General features: G+C 44.2%; 2 long non-coding RNA genes across 2 annotated transcripts in view; both read right to left on the reverse strand.

Annotated features, from left to right (window-relative positions):
• LOC103224158 (uncharacterized) overlaps positions 1 to 14,881 on the reverse strand; it is a 121,117-nt gene that overhangs the window by 81,633 nt on the left and 24,603 nt on the right. The gene's annotated exons all lie outside the window — the stretch shown is intronic.
• On the reverse strand, positions 895 to 2,874 carry LOC140709477 (uncharacterized). The gene is made up of 2 exons (XR_012089972.1): positions 1,820 to 2,874; positions 895 to 1,238 (listed from the first exon to the last, which is right to left on the reverse strand). It is a non-coding gene; the product is annotated as an uncharacterized lncRNA (long non-coding RNA).

Consider the following 14,881-nt stretch of genomic DNA (forward strand, 5'->3'; position numbering starts at 1 on the left):
TGAGAAGCAAGTAAATAAAAGCTATTTAATGATAAACCTTCAAACCAAACGGTGCTAGGCCAAGTCTAAACTAAAATGGCGTGAGGTCTGTAAATTGTTATACAGATTTTGGGACCTGGTTTCTTTACCCTGCCCACATTCCTAACCTTATCCCTCCCTCTGATTTTAAACTAGCCCCATTTCCAAGTGCCAAATCCAAACAAAGAAGCTGAGGACAACTTCATTGGATAGTGTAAAGAAATCTCTACAGGGCTCCTCCAAAACATCTCACACCTGAAGGTTATCAGTCTTACATTTTCTTCATCACCCCCAGCAGGTCCCCCTTTCCTCTCTCCCACCCTTCTTATCTGTCCCTTGCCCTCCTCTTCCCTATGTCTACACACACACGCACACACACACGCACACACACACCTCTAGCCATTCCAAGCTGTCAAGAGGGGCAAACCACCCTGAAGGTATCTTGCCCCCACAGCCTACGGAGGACACTCATGTGTCTGGACTGTTCCCTGGCCACCTGTTCACCAAGCCCATTCTGCCCTCTTGTCTACCTGCTCCTGAAAACCCACTTCCTCTGGAAGGGCTTCTTAGATTAATTAGATAAAAGCAGCTTCCCCAACCCCACCTGCCTCTATCTGTATCTTAAAGCTGTTTCCACAAACCACTTTCCTATCTCAATTACTCATTCATCACTTTTTCTAACCTCCAAAATGCACTTACCCTTTTTGTGTAACTGATGTTTATTCTCTACTGGTCACTTATGTAACTTTCTGATGTCTTCCCATGTTCATGAGTGTCCCAGACTTATCTAATGTCAGCATGGGAAGACAATGAGTTCTCTGGCAGCAACAAAACGGCATTAATAAAGAATTTGTAAAAATGAGAACAACGATGATCACATTCTACAATTATTTATTGAGCTCCTCCTATTTGCTCAGCAGTGTGTTATCTTGGGGTTGTGATTTGAGACAGCCATTAAAAATCTATGAAGTACAGTCCTTACAAGAAGAAAATGTTATCAGTTTCTCACTGAACACTACAATTCAGAATTTACAAAGCTTTCTCCAACATTGGCATTGGACCTTCATTTCTGTTAGATAAGTTGGCCATTGTTGCTTGTCATCAGATGTCATCATTCCCATCTTACAGGTGAGGAAATAGAAGTGTGGGGACATTCATGGCTTGTCGAAGTTCACACAACAGAGTGTCGGAACAGGGACTCCTGAGTATGGATCCAGGGTCTGGGGAAGCAAAGAAAGCAAGACACCCCCAGACACAAACACAAGCCTCTAAGGGTAGTAACCAAAACTGTAGGTGGTGGGTGCCAAAAGAATACGTGTAGATGACACACGTTACAGGCATTCAAAGAATCACGATGAAGAGTCAGCCACACGGAGAGTCTCAGACAGACAAAAGATAAACACTGCCCAGAAACGGCCTTTGGGGACAGCGCAGAGTTACTGCCCTTTGGGTCAATATCCTCTGCTCTGAAACAGCATCACACTGCCTCTTGTTGGGCACAGAAAACAACATCAGCATTCTCTAGTGAATCATTTTCTGGGCACCAGTATTAGGAAATAGTTTGACTTTAAATGGCATCTACATCCTAAAGGAAACTAAAAGAAGCACTTTCTACTGCTGTGACCCATGAGTTCTTCCAACTGGACTCTCCAGGAAGGGAAGGCAGCTTTCCTCCCTGATCCCTCGTGTCCCCGCACTCGGCACTCTCCCCACCTCCCCCTCCCTACCATGCTTGCCCGGCACTCACAGGACTTCTGGGTTGCGGTGCAGTCTGCAGATCCATTTACACTGAGATACTCACATGTGTGTGTGCCTGAGGACATTCCACTGACTTTCATTCTCCAGGTCTCTAAGAAATGACTTAGGCTAGCATCAATTCTGTTTGCATAAGACTGAGACTAACCAATCTTTCCTCTTGTCGTGGGGGTTTCTTGAAGGATGCAAGGACCCAGGCACCCAGAGAAAGCCAAAAGGCCTGGCATTGCAGGGTGGGAGCAGCACGCAGAAGCTGGCTCTAGATCTGCAGTAGCCCTCAGGCCCTCGATAGTGGGACTTTGTACATTTCCACCTAATGTTCTGCATTGACAGATAACGACTTTTTCTGTCCCTTCCTTAGCACTGAACGGCTCTCTGATACCCCATACTCTCTGTTGCTTTCCCCCACCTCATAGCTCCTGCTTCTCAGAGCACCTGCTCTTCCACGTGCCCATCCAGGCTGCACTCTCTGCAACATCGTGATCTTGCAGCGTCAGTCCCAGTGCTGTCCATTCTCTCAGTGTTTTCTGGTTCAGAGACTTAGTGGGGAATCTGGCTTGGCCAGGCTCCTCTTTTCAAACGAGCCATGCCACTGGCAAGCCTGTGGATTAGTGGCACTTGAGTCAGATGCCCTGACCAATCCAGGGCTAGTCTTGGGCAAAAATAAAAGCTTCGGGCTATTTTCCAGAGCTAGGAGCTGTGAGTGAAAAGTTGGGCAGATAAGACAATGACTGCCAAGTCCCTGCACTCACATGTATCTCTCCTTTTCCCTTCCACAATGACTTTAGGTTAGGCTTTTTAACTTCACACCTGGAATTCCAAAATAGCCTTCAGCTGAATCCCTGCTTCCCACTCTGAGCAAGGCTTTAAACCCTATTTTTGCTAAAGTAATGTTTCTCTCTCTGTGTCTTTGGATTATTCTCTGGTGCTTCCATTTGTCTATTTCCATTGTCTAGTTGACTCATTAACTAGACTACAAAATTATCGGGACCAGGGGTGATCTCACCTTTCCTGTATATGACAAAGCACTGAGGATAATATTTCATGCAGGCCAGAAGCATGAATGAAGAAATACATTAATTTAGGGAGAAAAAAAAAAAAGACTGACTGACCCTCACTCTCTAAAGCAAGACAGCCCTGCAGATTCCTGGGCAAATGGTCACCTGCCCACTCTGGCCATGCTCCTCTGCCCTGGTCTTCCCTCAGGGATGCAGGAGTCTGCATCGGGGCCCACTGCTGTAATTCCCCAGGGCATTCACATGATGGGCGTCTGAGCTCTCCGCTACCCCAGACACCCAGGCCAGGCAGGTTCTGGGAAAATCCTTCCAGATAATGCTACCACATGGAAAGCTGAGTCATCTGGGCTCAAGCCAAGCCCAGAACAAAGGGGCTCAGGAGCACATGATGAAAGAATGCTCAGGAAGGGGTGAGAAGGAGGGTCATCCAGGAAAGCCTTCCACTAAATCCACAAACTGATCCCCTGTTCTAGGTCTGGTCTTGTTACTACAGCCAGCTGTGTGTCCTTGGGAAGTCTCTCATCAACTGCGGCCACGTACTTCATCAGTCCTCCCTACCTCCCAGTGGTACTTCGAAAGTCAAATGCAATCACAAATGTAAAACGATGTTGTTATCATCATCCTCATCGTTGCGAGGCAGATAATTGTGCTTGTGCCACTCAGAATGCCTCAGGGCTGGCCAAGTAGGACAGACACACCCAGACACACATGATGGAAACACAGACAGTGGGGAGAAATTCAAACAAGACAAAACACTCATGTGGGTGTATAGATCATGTATCAAATGAAGCTAAGTGGCTGTTTATTTTTAAATGTGGGCTTGGTTCCAGTGTGGAGTCCATACCCTGAGCACACAATTGACTTGAAATGAAGAGGGAAGAATTATAAGAGAGGCAGCGTAGCTCCAGGTGCTGTGTCATGGATTCCTCACGGGAGTCCTGCAAAGTTGATATTACTTTCCTCTTTCTTCCTTGCAGATAAGGAAACCAGGTATGTGGGAAAATTGAGACTTGAACTCAGGTCTGGCAGACTGCAAAGCTGACACCTGTCTGCTACAAGCAGATTCCCCTTCGCATCTCAGGTCAGGAAACTTAGAGATTATTCAGGTCAACCATCCTTCTGCGCAGTCAGTGAAAATTCCAGCTGGCGTCTCCCGTGATGGGCAGCTTACTGTCTCCCGTGGCAGCACAGAACACATTTGGACACCTGAGACCATTAAAAATGTGGCCGTTCACTAGCGCTGAGGAGAGGCAGCATCACTTCCCATAGAAGTGCTGCTGCTGAGATCCTCCTCAACACCCTTGTCAAAAGGGGCCCACCTGGACACCTGCAGAAACCTTAACAACTCAATGATTTCACAATGTCATTCATATACCAAGCAGGATGTTCTATTCTGTGAATGTACCTGTGTTTTAAAGAATAAGGACACCAGCGATATAAATGCTTAAATGAAAAGTACATGGGGGAGGATGGGTGGCCCAGAGCCACAAGATCTAATAGTCCTGCTGATAGCCAAAGGGAGGCTGGTAATGTGCAAATCAGTCTCCGTTTCAGGGTCTGAGCATGACGAAGTCATCACAATCACAAACTAGGCTCTGGGCCTTTTCAAAGATCTAGAGCCTAAAGCCCATGTTCTACTCCTTAATGAAGTCAGGCATCCTGCAGTGGCTATGTGAGCCTAGTTATAGAGGACAGTGCAAAGTGGAAAGTGGGTGATACAATTTAGATCTGTGTCCCCACCAAAATCTCATGTCCAATTGTAATTCCCAGTGTTGGAGGTGGGGCCTAGTGGAAGGTGATTGGATTATGAGGGTGGGTTTCTTATAAATGGTTTAGCACCATCCTCTTGGTGCTGTTCTCATGATAGTGAGTGAGTTCTCATGAGATCTGGTTGTTCAGAAATGTGTGACACCTCCCCACACCCCACTCCTGCTCCCACAATGTGACATGCCTTCTCCCTTTTCACCTTTCACTGTGATTGTAAGTTTCTTGAGGCCTCCGCAGAAGCTGAGCAGATGCCAGTATCATGCTTCCTGTACAGCCTGCAGAACCATGAGCCAATTAAACCTCTTTTCTTTATTAATTACCCAGTCTCGGTTATTTATTTACAGCAATGCAAGAATGAACTAATATAGTGGGAGTCCAAGAGGATGTTGGAAATGCCAGAGAAATGAACTTCTAAGGACAGCAAGGGGGCAGTAGTTGGGACTTCACAGCAGGGCTGAAGGATACTCAATTCAGATGTGGTCCGGTGAGTTGTGGTGTTCCTGCTGTTTATAATCAACAAATCCATTTTTGTGGAGTTGGTTTTTTTTTTGCTCAGTGGACCAACATCTCATACTTTTCAAATATGTGGAAAATAATGAAAAGAGCTTTAATAACGGGGTGGCTTTTTCACCATGGCTTCCCCTGAAGAGCAGATGTCCAGAACCCACAGAGGATTCTCAGAGAGAAAACAAAAGGGATCCCACACAGGACCAAGCTGCAAGACAGCCTACCCTCTCCAAGAATCTGGCAGGCCCACTCAGGCCCCCAGCCTGCTCCCCTTGAGTGACCCAGGCAGAGGAACTTTCCATCAAGACAGAGCCTGACTCAACCTCTCCCAAGCAAACCAGACACCAGCCACCAAACTGCCAGCACAACAGTTTCCATAATGGGAAGCTTCCAGGAAAGCCCCATAAAACCTTTACTGTAAATTCAATAAACTGATTTCCAACATGGTGGCTGGGCTGAGAAGTCTGGAGCCACAACACCCCCACCCCTCTCCACCATCTCCACATAACAGAAGTAGGCCATTCCAGCCCGGAGATGTGGCCCCACCCACATCCCAGTGCCAGGTTCTCCTTGTTCCCCAAGTCAGCCTCTACATTCTCTCCCCAAACCACTGGCACCACCAGACCAACCCTGGTCAGCCATGCGTGGCCATGTTGATGGAACCTCCAGACAATGCTCAGCCATCCACAGGGTGGAAAACCAAGCCCTCAGACCCCCTCAGGCTAACCCAGCACTCGTGGACTCCGGTCCCTGACCCTTGTCAGAGCTCTCCCTGCCTTTTCTATCCTCCGTACCATTAGTCCAATCATGGAACACCCAGCCATCTAAGACCAGAAAAAGGAAATGCACCCTCTGAATCATCCATTCCAGATCCAGAAGACAGCCTAGGATGACAGTCATAGCATTTTCCCCTCTTCCAGTTAAAAAGCCTCACCTCCACCACCCACCATTTCTTAGTCTCTCGCCATGATCCGCATCCTAAATACCTCACCCCCAACCCCAACACTGAGATCCTGATGTTTCTGTACCCATGATTTTCATCCACACATTTCAGTGTCTCACCCAAATACCAGCCTCACTTCATCCTTCCATGGCTGGACTATGCAAGAGATCAAAGACTCTGCAAAGCATTTTGTTTGGACAACTCAGCCTGGGCACTGTGTGGAGATGCAGGGCAGAGCAGGCCTTGGCCTGGCAGACCCTGCACTCCACTCACTCCACTAGGGCAAGGTGGGTATCAGGAAAGGTCATGTCAGAGAGTCTGTGCTGGGAAACGAGGATGAGTGGACTGAGGAGAAAGGAACAGCTTCTTTGGCAGGGCCTAGGAAGTTTGGATTGAATCAAAAAATACGGATACTTAAAACTGGAACCAGATAGGGCTTGGATGTCAGAGGTTATCCACTCAACACTTGCGTTGTGCAGATGAGGAAACCAAACCAAAGAAAGGTAAAGTCACTTGCCCAAGATCACTCATTTACTCATACAATCAGTAGCCAACCATGGGCCAAGCACAGTGCCACAGAAAGTCAGGCCTACTGACTGAAGACCAGTGCTCACTCCCCATACTTCTTGCTTCTAAGACAACAGCTGCAGGTACAAGATGATGGGACATGCCATGGTCTAGCGGCAAGGAACCGGGATTCAGAGGAGACCCAGGTCTGTATGATCCTAAGCAGACAACTTCCCTCCCTGTACCCTAGGCTCCCCTTTTGTACAATAAACCAAATAATACCCATCTATTATACATCACTTCCTCATTTGCTGCCAAGTGTCAAATGAGATTATAAGTAAACCTGTGAATTACTACATGAGGTGGGAAGAGAAGGGAGTATAATAAAGAGTAGGTTAGAACTGGAAGGCCTGGGAGACCTTAGCGTCCACAAGGAAATAGTTGTGTGTTCCACGTCTCCATTGAGCTTTCCCGGGGATCAGACAGGTATCCTGACTTATGCATGTGCTGAACTTCTGGCATGTGGAGCTGACTCTCAGGAGGCTGCGATTCCCCAGCATGATTTGTAGCCCTGACCCCTTCCTTCCCAGAGTGGCCAGAAAGTGAAAGGCATACTGCACATTGCCCCCCAAGTGATATGGTTTCACATTCCTTCCCTGCCTCTTCGCAGGAGGATCGCAGAATCTTCAACTGCAAGCCTGTCTAGGAGGAGGCTTCCCACCCCACTCTACGCAGACACTTGGGTTGTGGATATTTTCCACATTTTTTAAACTGCTTTTTTGGGAAACTATTTTCCTTCAGCCTTGGACCAAGGACAAAAGAGTCATTACTTGCAGTTGGTGAGTCCAGAGGGCAGCGAGGCATTTGCCTGAAGGCTTGAGGGGCACCAGCGCTGCCTGTACTTTTCCATCAATGGAAGGGAGGGGCAGCAGCAGGGTCAGCTTCCCTGGGAGCTGCTGACCTGGTGCTGTCTGGGAGTGCTGCCTGGTGGCCTGTCCTCCTGGGGATTTTCCCAGCCAGCTTTGGGGAAGTTATTCCAACCTGATCCAGCTGTGGCAGAGGCCATGATGGATGTGGGACGATTCGGACCTTTGCCCTGATCTTAAGCACAAGCTGGTCCAGCTTCCTCTCTTCACGGGGTCTGCACGGTAGTTCTAGCCTGGGTTTCTAGCACTTGGCTCTCTACCCTCCAAGCACCTGCCCATTATTCATATGTCTTAAATATCCCAAGCTTTGGGGCTGGTCAGCTTCACCTACAATTTGTGGCCATCCTTCAGTCCAGCGCAATCCTAGGGTCAGAGGGAAAGTAGTGAACATTTGCCTCCAACAAAGCAGAAAAATGTGAGAGGGTTTCAAGGGACATATTCTGTATGAAGAAGCAGTTAAACACATGGAATTTGGGTCTGACATGCTCAAGTTCAACTGATTCTGCCACTTACATTTGATCTTAACCAAAAGGCTCAGAAGTGATGGCTCTGACACTTTACAGCTGTTCTTTCTCTGGCTTCAGTTTCCTCATCAGTGAAGGTGAGGAGTAATACCACTTACTCAGAGGCTGTAGGAGGATTCACTGAAGCAACGCATGTGAAAAGTGCTTGTGGCCATGCCTGATACAAAGCTGGTAATTTATTGTGTGTATAAACAGGTGGAGCCATCTGAGGCCTATAACCTACTCATCACCTCATCCCAGATTTACGACCTCCTGAAGGCAGAAAGGAAGATGAGTACAAGAGAAGCTGCAGAGCAGCACAGCGGGACAGTCTCTCCTCCGCGTGAGTGGCACAGGACAGCTGCTTTGTGTGGGTAAGTCCTACGGGGAAGGAGAGGTATTGGCACTAGTCTCTTCTTTGGAGAACTCAGAGAAAATCGAATCTTCAGAGAGCTCACGTGTGGCTCAAAAGCAGCTTTCCAAAGTGACAACCTAAACCCATGTCCCAGACACGACCTGTCTTCCTGCTGGACTAATTCTTCTGAAACAAGAGCTTCTTTCTGTCCTCCCATCCCACACCCCACATCACTAATGTATACTTCTTTCTGAAATATCTTGGATCAAAACTACCATATGATACTGTATATCTCCTAGATGGTAGCTGAAAAACAATAGGTGCAGCATAATTCTAACTATGCTATGATGCACATACTTACCAATGATTGGAAGACTATATTCTGAGGTTAATAGTGACTCTCTGTTTTTTGCAGGGTGTGGCATTAGAGACGATTTTTATTTTCCAGTTGGTGCTTTTCTGTGTTTTCCAAATGAGCATATATAAGTTTTATAATCATAAAATAGAATTTTTAAAATGCCATCACTGGCTTTTCAAAATGTAGATATCATGAACTTTTCTGATTAAATGTGTTTCATTGTTTCTCATGCTATGCAGAATAAAATTCAAACTCTCTTCCATGGCCTACAAGGCTGGACATGACGCAGACCCTCCACACAGCTCCAGCCTGATCTCCTGCCATTTTTGCCATCACCTACCAGCTCCAACCGCAATGGCCTCCTCCTAGATATGAGCCACAGCTCTACTACTTAGCTGTGTGACCTTGGGCACATTACTTAACCTCTCTGTGCCCTGGATTCCAATTCTGAAAGAAAAAAAGAGACTTAATAATGGTATTCACTTCACAGGATTGTTGTGAGGATTCATTCTAAGACTGTCTGGCTTATAGTAAGCACTGTGTTTTCATTATCATCATTTTCTCCTTCACAGCTTTGCACATGCTGTTCCCTGTGCCGAGCATGAACTTAATAACATTTCTCACCTGGCTGACTTTTTCCCCATCTTGGTTTTGGCTTAAGTATCCCTTTCTCAGAGAGGCCTTCCTGACTGCCCACTCTTAACTCTTCCCATCCCGTTATTCTCCCACAGCATCATATTCTTTTCCTTCCAAGCACTTATCAGAATTTATAATTACATATTTACATGTTGGATAATGTGGTTTAATGTTTGCCTCTGCACTAGACTATAAGCTTCATGAGTACCATGGCAGGTTTGTCCAACTATGAATAGCCTGGACTCAAAAGAACCTAGCACACAAAAGGTGCTTAATAGATGTTGGTTTAAAGACTGAATAAAGTAAATAAATGAATGAATGCATTTGGGCTACTCAGATGGATTTCAAACGCTTACTTTTCTTTTTAGAAACTCTTGAGCACTTAGGTGTTCACTTTTAAATCTGCATGTTGAAACATGGCTATGTAGAGCTATTCTGCGGACAGGGTGTGTATGCGTTCCTCTTGACCTGGTGATGGGAAGCGACAAAAACCCAGCTTTCTCTTTAGGCCAGGCTAAAAGGGAAAGCAACCAAAGGGACTATAAGAATGTAGCTGAATGCAACTGGACCAGCTCACCATTGTCTTCCCGCCCCTGCTTTTCTCTGCCTGCTGCCTCATTCCCTTCTGCTGACTGACCATCTCCCTGGGAAGTCACCTGGTGGCCAAGGACTGCAGAGCCTCACAACTTTTGGCTTCCACTGCCAGAGAGAGGCTGAATCCCTTTTCTCAATTCCAGCTTGGACAAATTTTGAGAAAAAATTAATACGCCTAACTTAGTCAGATGGCCATCCCTGTGGTCATGGTAAGGGCATTCTCTGATAAACACAGACCATGAAGCACAGACAGGGTCACCTGGAACCCACCTCTGCTAGTCCCAGAAGAGAAAGAATGGTTATGAGCCGAGCAGCACTCCAGTGCAATCTACTGTGGTGAGGCATTAATCTCTCTAAAGAGAGCCCTTGTATCTCTGGGACACTCCCAGGAAGTGGCTCCTGGGTGCCCCCAAAATGCCATTGACTATTTCATTGACTAAAACTATTATTTGTCCTCTTTTAATTTGTGTATTTATTTTTCCTTTCATGTATTTATTTTCTATTGTTACTTTCAGATAATATATTAAGTTATATTATAGTAAACATCTGTGAACCACCCCCAGGATGGTCACATTGCACAATTCTGGGAGTCCCACTCACATTGTAATTCATAATGGTTCCTGGAGTTGTTTGAATCCCAGCCTGTACAGCGATACTAGATGACCTTGCTTTCCACCCATTCCAGAACTAGACTACTAATCAAAACACACATGTACTCCTTCCCATCTTGTCCTTCTGCCTCTTCTCTCCTAAAGAGCTAACCACAACCTTCTTTTTAAATATAGTTTACATATATATGTCTGCTGTGGCAGGTGATATTTTCCAAAGATGACCTCAACAGTATTTCCCACTTACAAGCTCATCTTGCCAAATGACTTTAATACTTCTCACATCAAAGTAGAGGGTCTATGTCTTCTCTTTGAATCTGTGCAGTCCTTTGTGACTGCCTCTATCAGTATGAAGGAGCTTAAGTTGTGTAATCTCCAAAGCTAAGTCAAAAAATGCTGTGCACTTTTATCTTGCTTTCCTGGGGTGCCCTCTCTAAGGGAAGGAGGCAGACATTTAAGCAGTCTATCTACTTATTAAATCTCCTTACTTGCTATCTTTAGTTAGCTTGGGCTGCTGTAACAAAAATGCCATAGGTGGTATGGCTTAAATAACAAACATTTCTCACACTTCCGGAAACTGAGAAGTCTAAGATCAAATACCAGCTGATTTGGTTCCTGGTGAAGACCCTTTTCCTAGTTGGCAGGTAGATCTCTTCTTGTACCTTCACATGATGTGGCAGAAAGTGAGTGTTGGTCCCTTCATCTCCTTATAAGAGTACTAATATCATCTTAGGGGCTCCATGCTCATGACCTCATCCAAACCCAATACCTCCCAAAGGCCCTATCTCCAAATGTCAACACACTGGGGTTTAAGGCTTCAACATACACATTTGGGGAGAATACAAGCATTCAGTCTTTAACACTTGCTATAGGTTTATTTAGATTCTGTATTTATTGTTGAGTCAGCTTTAGTAGTTTGTGTCCTTCTAGGAATTTTCCCATTTCATTTAGTTATCTAATTTGTTGGCATATAATTGTTAAGTATAATTGTTAAGTGTGAGTATTGTTGTTAAGTGTAAGTACTCCCTTATAATCCTTTCTATTTGTGTAAGGTCAGTGGTGATGTCCCCTCTTTCATTCTTGATTTTTATTTGTGTAAGGTCAGCGGTGATGTTCCCTCTTTCATTCCTGATTTTAGAAACTTGGGTCTTCCCTTTTTTTCTTGGTCAGTGTAGCTAAAAATTTACCTACGTAGTAACCTTCAACAATGCTCTTCATTTCTTTACATGGAGTCAAGCTATTGCAACAGTCCTTTCATTTCTACCTGAAAAAACTCCTATTAGTATTTCTAATAGAGAAGTTCTTCTAGTTATTTTTCATTAATTTTTTTGTTTATCTTGAAATGTTTAAATTTCTCCTTTTTTTTTTTTTTTTTTTTTTTTTTTTTTTTTTTTTTTTTTTTTGAGACAGAGTCTTGCTCTATCACCAGGCTGGAGTGCAGTGGTGCTATCTCAGCTCACTGCAGCCTCTGCCCCTTGTGTTCAAGCGATTCTCCTGCCTCGACCTCCTGAGTAGCTGGGACTACAGGTGCATGCCACCACGTTCAGCTAATTTTTTGTGTGTTTTTAGTAGAGAAGGGGTTTCAACATGTTGGCCAGGATGGTCTCAATCTCTTGACCTCATGATCCACCCGCCTCTGCCTCCCAAAGTGCTGGGATTACAGGCGTGAGCCACCATGCCCAGCCTCTCCTTCATTTTTGAAAGATAGTTTTGCTTAATATAAAATTCATGGTTGACAGCCTTATTCTTTCAGGATTTTCAATTTATCATCTCACTGCCTTCTGATGTGAAGCTAGCTATTAGTCTCATTAATGAGCCCCTGCATGATTAGTTGCTTTTCTGTTGCGACTTTTTGTATTCTCTCTTTGTCTTTGACTTTTAGTAATTTGATGATAATGTGTTTCGAGCTCTTTGAGTTTATCCTACTTCAAGCTTATGAGTTTCTTAGATGGGAAGATTATTTTTCATCAGCTTTTGGAAGTCTTTATCCAATATTTCTTTAAATATTCTTTCCGTTCCTTTCTCTCTCCTCTCTCTCTCTCTGTGAGTCCCATTATGCACATGTTGGTGTGTTTGATGGAGACCCACACATCTCTGAGCTTCAGTTCTTTTTTCTTTCTATTACTTAGATTGAATAATCTCAATTAACCTACCTTTAAGGTTGCTGATTTTTTCTTTTGCCAGCTTAAATTTGCTGGTGAGACTGTCTAGTGACTTTTTAATTTCAGTTTTTGTACTTTTCAACTTCAGAATTTCTATTTGTTTCCTTTTGTAATTTCTGACTCATCAATAGTCTCTATTTGTGTGAGACATTGTTGCAATATTTTAAACATAATTTTTAGACATAATTAATTTTTAGATATAATTTTCTTTAATTACGTTCTTTGAATATATTTATAATAGCCGATTTAAATTCTCTGTCTGATAAATTCAACATATGGGTTTCCTCTGGGAGAGTTTCTGTCAACTGCATATCCATGTGTAGGGGCCATATGGTCATCTTTCTTTGCATAGCTTTTAATCTTTTATTTAAAACTGGACATTTTAAATAATCAAATGTGGCAACTCTGAAAATGAGATCCTCCTTTCCTCCCACCCATCCTCTCCAAGTTTGTTATTTTTGCTGTTGTTTGTTTAGTGAAGTAAGTGCTGCTGTTTGTTTCCTAGAATAATTTATCTATCTAAAAGATGTAGTCTATCATCTTTGTCATGTGCAGCCTGTATTCAACTAGCTTGGTGATTGGCTAATAACTGGGGAGAGGTTTATTTAAATGCCTTGAAGCAATTAATCTCCCATCCTATGCCAAGGGTTCTATGTTTGTTGGGACATATCTTCAGTTTCCAGCAGTTTACAACTCTGCTAACCCTTCACTTCTTGCTGTGCAGAGCCTCAACGTCAGCCAGAGATGAAAGATGTGGACTTTCTCACGTCTTTCCTGGGCATATGCATATTGCCCATATATGCTCATGTCCTAGATCCACAGGAATATGTTATACTTTTACCAAGATCCCTGTGGATATTTCATTCCTTAGATTTTTTTAAGTTTCTTGGCCAGCCACTTGCCCCAGGTGGCTTCACTGACTCAAGCAGCTTGATGTGAAACAGTTGTAGCTGATTGTTTTTTGAAACATACCCTAGGAGTAGGGCTTTTCTGAGTGAATCTAGTCAGGCAAATAAAGATAAGTCCTGTGAATAAGGCTTTTCCAGGGAGGTCAGAGAGTGATAATTCTCTGGAGATGGAGCTTTTAGGGGGCACTCCAAGCCCATCCTGCCCCTCTCTAGTTAGTTTTGGCAAGACGGTTAATTATCACAGGTATCAGGGCTCCAAGGCTGTTGATTTTCAAGGCTACCACAGAGCTGGGGCAAGGGGAATGAGAATTGAGAAATAAAAATGTCACAAATCTTGCTTTTTCTTGCCAAGATTAACCCAATTTTTTAAAATAAACACTCCTCGAACTTTTACAAGCTTTTGGTTAATTTCCAGAGTTATGGAAATAATTGAGAAATGCTATTTTTGCCAATGTTCCAGTTGCTTTTACAGAGGAGTAGATATTCAGAGATCTTTACTCTGTCAGTCTGAAGGGCTTTCTCCCTTATAATATGAAGGGCATGGCTTGCAGATCCTCTCTATTAAAAAATAGAACTTCAGGCCAGGTGCAGTGGCTCACACCTGTAATTCCAGCACTTTTGGATACCGAGGTGGGTGGATCACTTACGGTCAGGAGTTCAAGACCAGCTTGGCCGACATGGTGAAACCTCGTTTCTACTAAAAATACAAAAATTAGCTGGGTGTGGTGGCATGCACCTGTAATTCTAGCTATGCAGGAGGCTGAGACAGAATTGCTTGAACCCAGGAGGTGGAGGTTGCAGTGAGCTGAGATCACGTCACTACACTCCAGCCTGGGCAACAGAGCAAGGCTCCATCTCAAAAAAAAAAAAAAAAAAAAAAAAAGACCTTCTTAAAATCTTAGGGCATTGTCCCACAGAACCTCACTGGGTGCCCAAGGTAGAGAAGGCCTTATCTCTCAGATCATCATGAATGTGGCTTTGAATTAATGAAGTGGATATAAATTGAGACATAAAAAGCACACACAGTTTTAAAATGATTTTTCCAGTTTAGATTGAAGGGAACAGTACAAAATGAAGAGGACTTTAGACTCCAAACCCTCTACAAGAAGAGAACAGAATTAGAAAATCACTCAGCTATAAACATGAGCTATTTTATATATGAAAAGAAAAACAACTCAGAAGGCAACACCAAGAGCTCAAGAGCCCAAGAGCCCAGAGGGGAAAGTGAAGAGATACTCAGAACAACTTCCAAAGAGTAGAATTAAACCTAATTATAACTGGCAATATGAACCCAGATAGATTTCAGAATTGCTATGGA

The sequence above is a fragment of the Chlorocebus sabaeus genome, chromosome 20 (genome assembly GCF_047675955.1).
Source record: "Chlorocebus sabaeus isolate Y175 chromosome 20, mChlSab1.0.hap1, whole genome shotgun sequence".
NCBI lineage: Eukaryota > Metazoa > Chordata > Mammalia > Primates > Cercopithecidae > Chlorocebus > Chlorocebus sabaeus.